The sequence below is a fragment of the Macrobrachium rosenbergii genome, chromosome 43 (genome assembly GCF_040412425.1).
Source record: "Macrobrachium rosenbergii isolate ZJJX-2024 chromosome 43, ASM4041242v1, whole genome shotgun sequence".
Classification (NCBI taxonomy): Eukaryota; Metazoa; Arthropoda; class Malacostraca; order Decapoda; family Palaemonidae; genus Macrobrachium; species Macrobrachium rosenbergii.
In genome coordinates this window covers 33,072,098-33,081,624 of record NC_089783.1, presented here as the reverse complement: position 1 = coordinate 33,081,624, position 9,527 = coordinate 33,072,098, and the positions used below count along the sequence as shown (strand labels likewise).

The 9,527-nt window shown below is 35.5% G+C and overlaps 1 long non-coding RNA gene across 1 annotated transcript in view; it reads left to right on the top strand.

Annotated features, from left to right (window-relative positions):
• LOC136828521 (uncharacterized) overlaps positions 1-6,436 on the top strand; it is an 11,794-nt gene extending 5,358 nt beyond the window's left edge. The window contains exons 2-4 of the long non-coding RNA XR_010850082.1: positions 1,110-1,994; positions 5,645-5,758; positions 6,296-6,436. This is a non-coding gene — a long non-coding RNA (uncharacterized lncRNA). The remainder of the gene's footprint in view (positions 1-1,109; positions 1,995-5,644; positions 5,759-6,295) is intronic.
• Positions 6,437-9,527: the final 3,091 nt, after the last annotated feature.

Sequence of the window (9,527 nt, the reverse complement as noted above, 5' to 3'; positions counted from 1 at the left end):
AGTACTAAATGATAGAGCCAGAGTTTTAGCAGATGTAGCCTGTGTTCAGAATACCAGATCCTAAGCTGTGGGCTATGATAAAATAACTGGCTTATTAGTTCATTTGAGGCTGGAAGGAACAATGTCATTTTTAGTAGGGCGTGAGAGTAAGCTTACTAAAGAAAATTCTGAATGCCATAAAACTGAACATGCAGATGTAGACAAGACATTCAGTACAGGTGCACAGTGACTCTCTGATGTAGTTAAATCTCCAAGTACTGCTGAGGACAGAAGGTATTACTCGATTTTATTTCGGGAGCGAGTCTTAGTTATTAACAGGTATTATTTTGGTCCAAACAAAGCATATAGGGGGTTGGAATTCACAGCAAAGGGTAGTTGGCAAATACACACACAACATTTTGAGTAAAAGGTAGGTATTTTTAACAAAGTGCTTGGACGTGATCTGCTCAGCTGTTGTACGTATTTCAAAGCTGAATCGAGATGCTATACTTTGAGAGGTTAATACAAGGTTGAGAAAGTCATGGTAGTACGTGTGAAGAGGAGGCAGTGGTCTTGTAAGGAGAGTTTTTTCACGCCATTGTCTTCAAACATAAAGGGATTTCTAGTGTGTGTCGTATTAGCTTTAAAAGTATTTTCCAGTTTTTAACTGATTAGGCTAGTTTATTTGTCTTTACAATGAGTGAAACGTGGATTGAAATGCATGAGAACTGGTCATGATACTGCTCATTTTGTATAGCTTATTGAGTCAAAAGTGATATTCAGGTTTGATCAAAGGCTGTCCAGTAGTCATTCATTAGACCAGCATCCATTTCTGTACCACTGACAAATATATGTCGAATGATAATGAGCTCGTATGGTCTTAGGAGTCGCGAGTGAGGGGTCCGGGATTCTGAGCATATTGAACTTGGCATCAAAAGAGAAGGGGGAGGGGCGGGAACTTCCTTTGACTGCCAAGCAAAGGAGAGACCTTAAGAAAATGTTTCGGATTTATCGAGTGTTTGATCATTGACGTAGGTTATTTGAACGTGAAACGTTCGGAGTTTCATTTCATTATAATAAGTAACTGAATAAACGATGCTAAGTTAATGTCGATATCTTTTTGTTTACAGACGAGGTTTCACTTCAGAGGCTATGGACAACTCGATTCAAGTGGTTTCAGTGCATCCATAAGGACAGTTCGATACAACTCACGGGTTTTTTTTTATTAGATCGTTCAAGTCATAAGTTACTGGATAAGACAGAAAAAACATAAATGATTTGATTACTGGGGCTAAATCCTGATAGAGAATCAGTAAACCCAGTCCCTTAACATAAAGAGGACTAAGAAATGTCCTTCAGTAAGCCGAAATTTGGTACGCGTCTATTATTGCAAATGCATTGTTTTGGAATCATCAGTGTTAGTGAGACATTCATCTCTAGAGTTTATGAACGGTATCGTCAGTCACCTTTGAGGAACTACTGTATTTGGCTAAGAGCGTTAATTTAGTACCGTTTTTTTTCTTTTTTGGAGTAAATTAGTATCGAGAAATCAAATAAGTAAATTTACTAGTCTCTTAGAGGTTTAAAATTCCGAAATCAAAACGGTAGGTTAAGGTAGTTATATTGGAATGACGGAATTATTAAGATTAATACAAATAGATAACTAAAAGTAATTATGAGAGCTGCAAAACGAACTAGGTAGGTATCTGAAATATGCAAACTTCGGTTTAACTGCAAGACATAACTGTTTGTACGTATGTCGATAATGCAAATACGACAGTTTCCATGATAAAACTCATGTCTGAAGAAATCAATCTTAGTGTTTAAATTGTTTGAGAAGTAACGAACCGAATTGTATCAAACTGGTTTTATGGATGAACTGAAACGACTACAGCTTTCACCAAAACGATAGAGGCGGAGGAGCAGCAGCCAGGGACCACTTAATACCAAAATATGTAACTGACGTCGAGGTAGAACGCTATTCAACATTCATGGCGAGTCGACGATTGAACTCGGTAAGGTTTTTATTTGGTTGGATGGTCCTTAAGAAGAAAAGACCCATTAATCTGTCGATAACTCAAAGCTCGTTACGAGAGCAAAAAATACTCAAGTTTATTTAGTAAAATATGCATAAATCATTTTTACTGTAAACATTGACCTTACTGAAGATTTTATATATAGTTCTTAAATAAATGTATGAGCTTATGATAGGAATAGATTAATAAATTTACACAGGGTCAGGAACACTGCTGTAAACCCAGTTCTATTCAAGCTTTAATTCAGATTTCATTCTGAATATTAAGTTTGGCGTACTATGTATATTTTATGCAGTTATTCATCCCATGCCTCCGATTTGTTTACAAAATCAGTCTGTGAAAGTGAGGCAAGCAAAGGTATTTCATGTAAAATGCTCAAAATAGGATATCAACTGGTTCCCGAAGGTAAATAAATAGCTGTTGTTCCTCGTGAAAGTGTCCTTTCTGCCATTCGTTGCCTGATAGACCAGGGGTATAAAGACCATTATTACTAAAAGACTCCCACAGCATCTCAATACCATATGCTCGCCCTCAGTATCCATCATATTTGCCAAAGGGTATCTACCATCTTAATTCACCTTCATCACTGTTGTTGCATCCTGCAACCTGACACCCCCCACCCTTTTTTGAGCAATCGAATGTAAATGGAACAAGTATGAGTCCTCTGGCTGGGATGATATGACTGAATCGTCCGAATCCTGTATCTCTATTGTGATGTGAAGGTCCGTAGGTAGCTGAATCTATTAAGGGAGAACTTTAATCCGTGGCAGTCTAAAAATACAATGCCGTGAATTCTGGAGTCATTTGAGCTTTTATGCATTGTTAATAGTAATGAACACTGGAAAATTTGACAGATGTTATTGCAGTAAAACACTGAACATGAAAATACTCTGGAACTGCCAGGTACAATTCGTAAGATTTTGTTTTTGGCGTAATATCTAAAGTACAGTCATTGTATTTTGATCAATAACTAATTAAGCCTTTCGTTAAGTGTGAATTAACGTGACGTTGGAAAACGCTATAATCAAAAGGTCTCCTGCATAGAATGCTGTTTTAAAAGGAGTTGCATGGGGTCTGTAACACTGAGTTGAACCTTCACAAATGACATTCCAGGCAGCCTTGTCTAGCATATAATTAACTTTTATTATTTATCTGCCATTATGTACATTAATTTTGTAACATAGTTTGCAATGGATGTTTTCCCATTTTAATCAGTCACATATTGTGCAATGAACTGCAAGGACTAGTAGGTACATAGGGGAGCCAGATCTTGATCAGCTCATCAAGGGAAGGTTTAGGCTATGTCATTTCGCATTGGGGTGAGTTCTGCTTTCTATACAGAGGTTGTTTACCTTCTGCAGGTTCATTGCTGAAAATACTTAGAGTAAAACAAGAAGACTTCTCTCATTCGATTATTCTGAAGGTGTACAAAGAAGGTGGAAGATTATTCACTTCTCGTGAAGTTTTTTAAAAACTGAAGCACTGAAGACTAAAAAAAAATTATGGAGAGAAGTCAATAACCAAAATTACCGCTGCTGGAAAATATACCATGATGAAAAAATGAAGGTCAGGTGCAAGTCAATTATTTCAAATGTCACGCAAAATCATCACTGAAATCACGTATAAATAAAGAACATAGGGATCGGGTGAGCCAAGCTGCAAGTGTTTAAGGCATAAACTCCACACCTGGTACTGTTCAGCTTATGCCAAGGCTTGGCTGGTCTGGTCAACGACCATACCTCACGGACTGCCAACAACTCAGCCCTCTGCACCTAAGGATGACAGTGGCAACCAGTATGGATTCTCACCACCTGTGGGTTGAATCTCTGTGCAGGGTAACACCAATATAAGAATCAGTATTCCTATGGAATGTTACAGTAGACCCTTGTGACATCAAGCAGTTAGTGGAGGTGGTAAGCCATTATTCTGCAGGTAAGCTGATTGCTAGGGAAACAATTAATAATCCCGAACCCTAGTTAATGCTGCTATTTACCAACATATGTCTATGACTTGGAGATTGCTAAGCTGCTATGTCCTTGACTTAAAGTAGGCCAAGCCACAAATGCCTCGACCATGACAGATACCATAGTACAACAGTTTCAACAAGAAAATTTTTCAAAACATCCCAGGTTAGGAGACTATAATTGCACTAACCACTTGTCACAGAGATAAATAGAAAGTTTGAGAAAACCGCTTTGAATTCAAGATAGTTTTGTGAGAACTGGACTGTCAAGAAAACAGATACTAACAGTTGAAACCTGTTTAAGTAACAACATAAAAAATGAAAACGAAATTGTACCTGCTACCATTAATTTAATCATGTACCAAGGACAGAAATAAACAAGTGTTGGAGTATTTAATCTCCTGAAGCAATTGATAAATATAAAGCAAGTAAAGAAATGTCTATGAAACCACCTTTGAATTAACAGCCTGCAAGTTTGTCTATACATAGGATATTGACAAATTTTCAAGCTCAGAGCTCCAGACTACCCGTAAGTTGCCCCAGGAAATGAAATGTGAAGGCAATGAGATCAAGGGGTTTTATGTCACAGGAGTAGTAGCTCATCAAGAAAATTATCAATGGAAGCTGGGGAGAGAGCCCACTTTGTGAACCAGATGACGTCTGAAAGGAGTCTTCCTGAAAACAGACGAGGGGGAAGATATATTAAGGATATATTAAGGACTTTTATGATGCAGGAGTAGTAGTACATCAAAAACTATCAATGGAAGCTGACGAGAGGGCCTGCCTTGTGCACCAAATGACGTCTGTTAGGGGTTCCCTGAAAACAAAGACGAGGCGAGAGAAACCTAACTTCTTGGTTACACCATCAAAACCTGGATTATCATGGGCGAGTCTTGCAGTATTCAGTATGAAGTTCTGGTATAGCTTTTTAGGAGACAAGTCGGATAAGGTGTAACACAAATTCTATGTTATTTTACGAATATGAATTCAGAAGTAGAGAGTTAGGAAACTGTAGTAGACTATATTAAGTGGTAGTACTAAAAGAATAAAGAATTTAAAGTGATATTTGCTATATTACACAAATATTCACTCAATTTCTGTAAAAGGCACAAATGAAAGTAAACTTTATAGGAGATTTGAGTCTTGTTTTGGACTTATCAACGAGTATAAAATAAACAGTACAGCCGCTGAGGTGAACGATAATTTATGAAATGTATGGATATTCCCACTCTCTTGACATCAGAGAACTCAGACATAAAAATCCACTAGAAATACTAGTATTTAAATGGCACAGCGAGGCTTAGCAACTAAGACTACTTAGTTTTTCATAGTAAACTACGAACTCATATTTAATCGCAGCATCTTGTAGAAGAATGGATTTAGGTACAAAAATTTCAAGACGCCTGTTTAGCTGAGTTATACTCCTTTAAAATATAGGTGATGTCTATGAAAAATAGTCAATAAGTGGTGCTTTAAAGGAGAGTTAACAAGGCAATGAGAGTGTCATTTGAAAGTTAATTTACTTTCAACTTGGCTTGATTTAATTAGAAAGAATTTGCTCAAGAACTTGATAAAATAGAAAATATAAGGTTTCAGTACCGTTAGAGGGCAATGGCTTGAAGTGTCACTGACACCATCAGGATCTGATTAAATGTTTTCCTTTTAGGCTGAGCAGCTAGCAGAACGACAGAAAGTATTAGGATCTGTAATGAGAGGAGCCCTACATATCCGATATTCAGTGGGCCAGGAACTTTTATCATCTGCATCCACGCTTGTAAAGGTAAGGCCTTGATAAACCTAAAACTACTCTACTGATCTGAGGTATATATGAGACGTGATAAAGACAGCCTTTGTTTTCTACAAACACTAATTAAAACTAATTGCGTTGAACAACAGACAAGACTTACCAACGTAAGTCGAGAACTTTTAGAATTATTTGGAACCTGACAATGTGCTCTAGTCTGCAGTAAAGTGTAAGGGGAAAACATTTTAATAAAGATTCCGTCCAAACAAGTACAGCCTCAAGAAATAAACATTTAAAAAGAAGTTACTGACTTGCGCAAATTGCAGTCTTTGACAGGAGTAAACTATTGGGGCAGCTTTGTTACGACCCAAAAATGTTAGCAGGTTCATATTCGCAGGGTTGAAATCCGTTTCTGGAATCAGTGTCTGGATATGAAACTTCTTCCTTTGTTTTAGAGACCTCTGTATAGGATGCTAGTCTTGACTGTAGCAAATGGTGTCCACATTTTGATATTTTATAAGATAGAAAGCCTTGATTTCCCCTGATGTAATTAACTTGTACCTCATCTTTTAGGCGATCTACAGCCTGAAGTTTCCTGAGGGAGGTAATCTACGAATTCTGAAGATACTAATTCAAAGATCTGCTTACACGTACGGAGTGTTAATTCATCCGTATATCCATGCATCCAAAGAACCTGCGTAGCACTGTAAAAAAAAAAAAGTAGGTGTTTAATAAACGTGAAATTAGGTTGCTTTTGGGAAATTAATAATTAAATAAATGGGACAGAAATTGTTGTACAGAAGTTCCAAAATTAGCTATAGGGGTCGATTTTTCCGGAACTCAAACTACTACAGTAGAAAGCTTTGGACTGTGGTGTCTATAACGGAATGAAAATTAGTGAAATAGTGTAATTGTGAAATCTTCAAGTTCTGTAGGACTAGCTTAGTTTGTCCAGCCGTCTTCCCAATTATTATTGGCTGGTTCTAATGTTCATATACACCAAACGGTTTGGTATATTTCAAGTACAGTGCTATCAATAACCGTTACAGGAAATAACCGAGCCAGTCACGGAAGTGCTTGTTAAATTTTTAAGATTGATAGGAGAGGGTGGGTCATTGTTGGTAGACTATGTGAAAATGTTGAAATCATCTTAAACAAGGTAGAGCCAGACCAAAAGGTCAATAATAATAATAATAATAATAATAATAATAATAATAATAATAATAATAATAATAATAATAATAATAATTCACTCAGATATAAATATAATCATTTTGTTGACTGAAATTGACGCTTCAGAAGATCCTGCTAGTTTTCAGCAAAATTTGCATTGCAGTCAAAAGATTTTATGATATCAATACTTGCTGAAGTTTTACTAAAAATTCAGTGGTTTGTCCTTAGTTAAACACTGTCCCATCTGAGGTCCACGTATAAGATGCTTGGAGCTTGTCTATAGCTAATTATGCCCTTGTTTCAATATCTTGTGAGCAAAGATATTTTGAAGTTTACATGAGGTGGATTAACGTGTTTCTCCTTTACAGAAATTCTACATTTGGCAAATGGGATATTAAACAGCCGAAAGAATATTACAAGATTCCACATCAAGAAGCATTCTTCAGTACCATTTTTTTTATTAAACTTGTGCAAATTGTCACTGTAATCAATATTATAATAGTAAACTAGCAGTTAAATATTAGCTAATAGGTGGCTTAATGTGGTTCTGGGTACACAGTTTCTACTTGAATTTCTCATCAGCTTAGTAGTAGCTATTAGGTAGCATAATATATTTTAGGATAAAAATAAAGAGTTTAATTAAATTTATTATTGTTCAACTTGTTATAAGGTAGTTCAAGACATTTATTGTCTAAGTGTCTTGTCTGTTTAATATCAGCCATCATGTGAATTAGAACAAATTAGAATACATAGTTTGCTTAATGTCCCATTACTTTATATCAGCTATCATGTGCCTCAGTATACTTATATCCTATGTTTCAGGATACATAAACCCTATCAGTCATTAGGGATACAGTTTGTATCAGGATACTGAAAAGTTTTATTCATAAAATTTCGAGAAGAATATCAGCTGGTATGCAGTCTAGGATGAACATTGACTGTTATGTTCTGATATTAGATAACCCAGTATGCTTCAGCATATCAGCAATACCATAATATTAGGTATTGGGCAGTCTCATGTCCAAAGTTACATTCTTAAGTTGTAATAAGTTAGATTAGTAGTAAGTAATTCTGGTCAAGTAATTTTCGTGAATTCATACTAGCTATTAGCTAATACATTAGTTCCAAAGAATAAAAAAAAAGTTTTCATAGAAATTTCTTTGTGTTTTTAGTGATAGTGTAGAGAAATAGAACCTGAGGCATTACCCACTTAGGACAGGGAATATCTTTGTCAAAATTACAAATAGCTGACGTGTGTGTGTATATAGGTCTCATGGATGTTACCGAAATAGCTTCTGTTATGCAAGGAACTTAATCAGATCTTCCTTTATATCCCTCTGTATCACTAATAGATAGTAATGATCTTTAATAGCTTCTAGGTGTTGCATTATATTCATACTGGGTAAGCACTGGCACTTATGCTTTAGATATTTATGATACATAAAGGCTTGGTTTAATACACTAGGGATATCACCACACCCAAGTATTTACATGTGACAATCCAGGATAGGAAATATTTTGGAACATAGTTATTCTGTCTCAGTTTCACAAAGGTGAAATAATTGCAGATTTTAAGTGATTGAATTATAAGCAACTTAATTTGTAAAAAGTTTGCCATGAAAATAATCCACCTTGGTAAACATTAAAGATAGAGTAATTAAAATAGTTAATAATGAAAATACTGCTGAGAATCTGATAAAGAGCTTCTCTGCATATATCAAGACACTATTAGCAAGTGAAGGTTCCAAACTGTATTATTTCAAGGGGAATGTGGTATTGTTGATACTTGTATTTCACGCATGTAAATTGACCATTTAACGCAATTGAAGGTTGTTACTTTTGAGTAGCTCGGGTGGCTGACTAGAGTTCTAGTTATATAAACTCAAATTTTTACGCGGTTTGAAGTACATGTAGTTAGACAAATTCAAATTCAAGCGTATGTGAATTGCTAAGTTAACTCAAACTGAAGGTGTTACTTCGAGTAGCTTCACAGTATAAGCTCAAATTTTTACTGGGTTCAAGTACATGTAGTTCTTGATAAACTCAAAAGTATGTGAATTGATAAGTAAACACTATTTGAAGTCGTTACTTTGAGTAGCTTCTTACTTCAGACTAAGGTTTTAGTTATATAAACTCAAATTTATAAAGAGTTCGAATTACTTGAAGCTAAAGTTAAACTTGAACTGCTACCGGAAGGGGATTTAGGTGTTAGTGCTTTAGGTATTATAAGAATTACCTATAAAACTCGTATTAAAAGTTGTAAAGTTTAAGGGAAGTTTGGTATTATTAATAAGGGATTTCTAGTAGAATCAAGAAGCAAACTTACCTATCTCTTTCTATGTAAGGTTCTCAGGGAAGGATTGATTTTCTATGAAAGGTGGAAATTAGAGTGAGATTTAGACAAAGAAATTGGACGACGATATGTGACAAGATGTAATTGAACTGATAGAAAGTAAAAGTAAAGATTTTTGTCTCTTGAACTCTGTATAAAGTCACACAATCGGTCATGTAAAATGCAGGTTATTTCAGGAGACTGTTAAATTACGAACAGTTCTGAAAAAGTAAAATTTTAAATGAAAGTTTTATATAATTAACTTACCCAGTAATTACTTAGCTAAGAGTTTCTAACTCG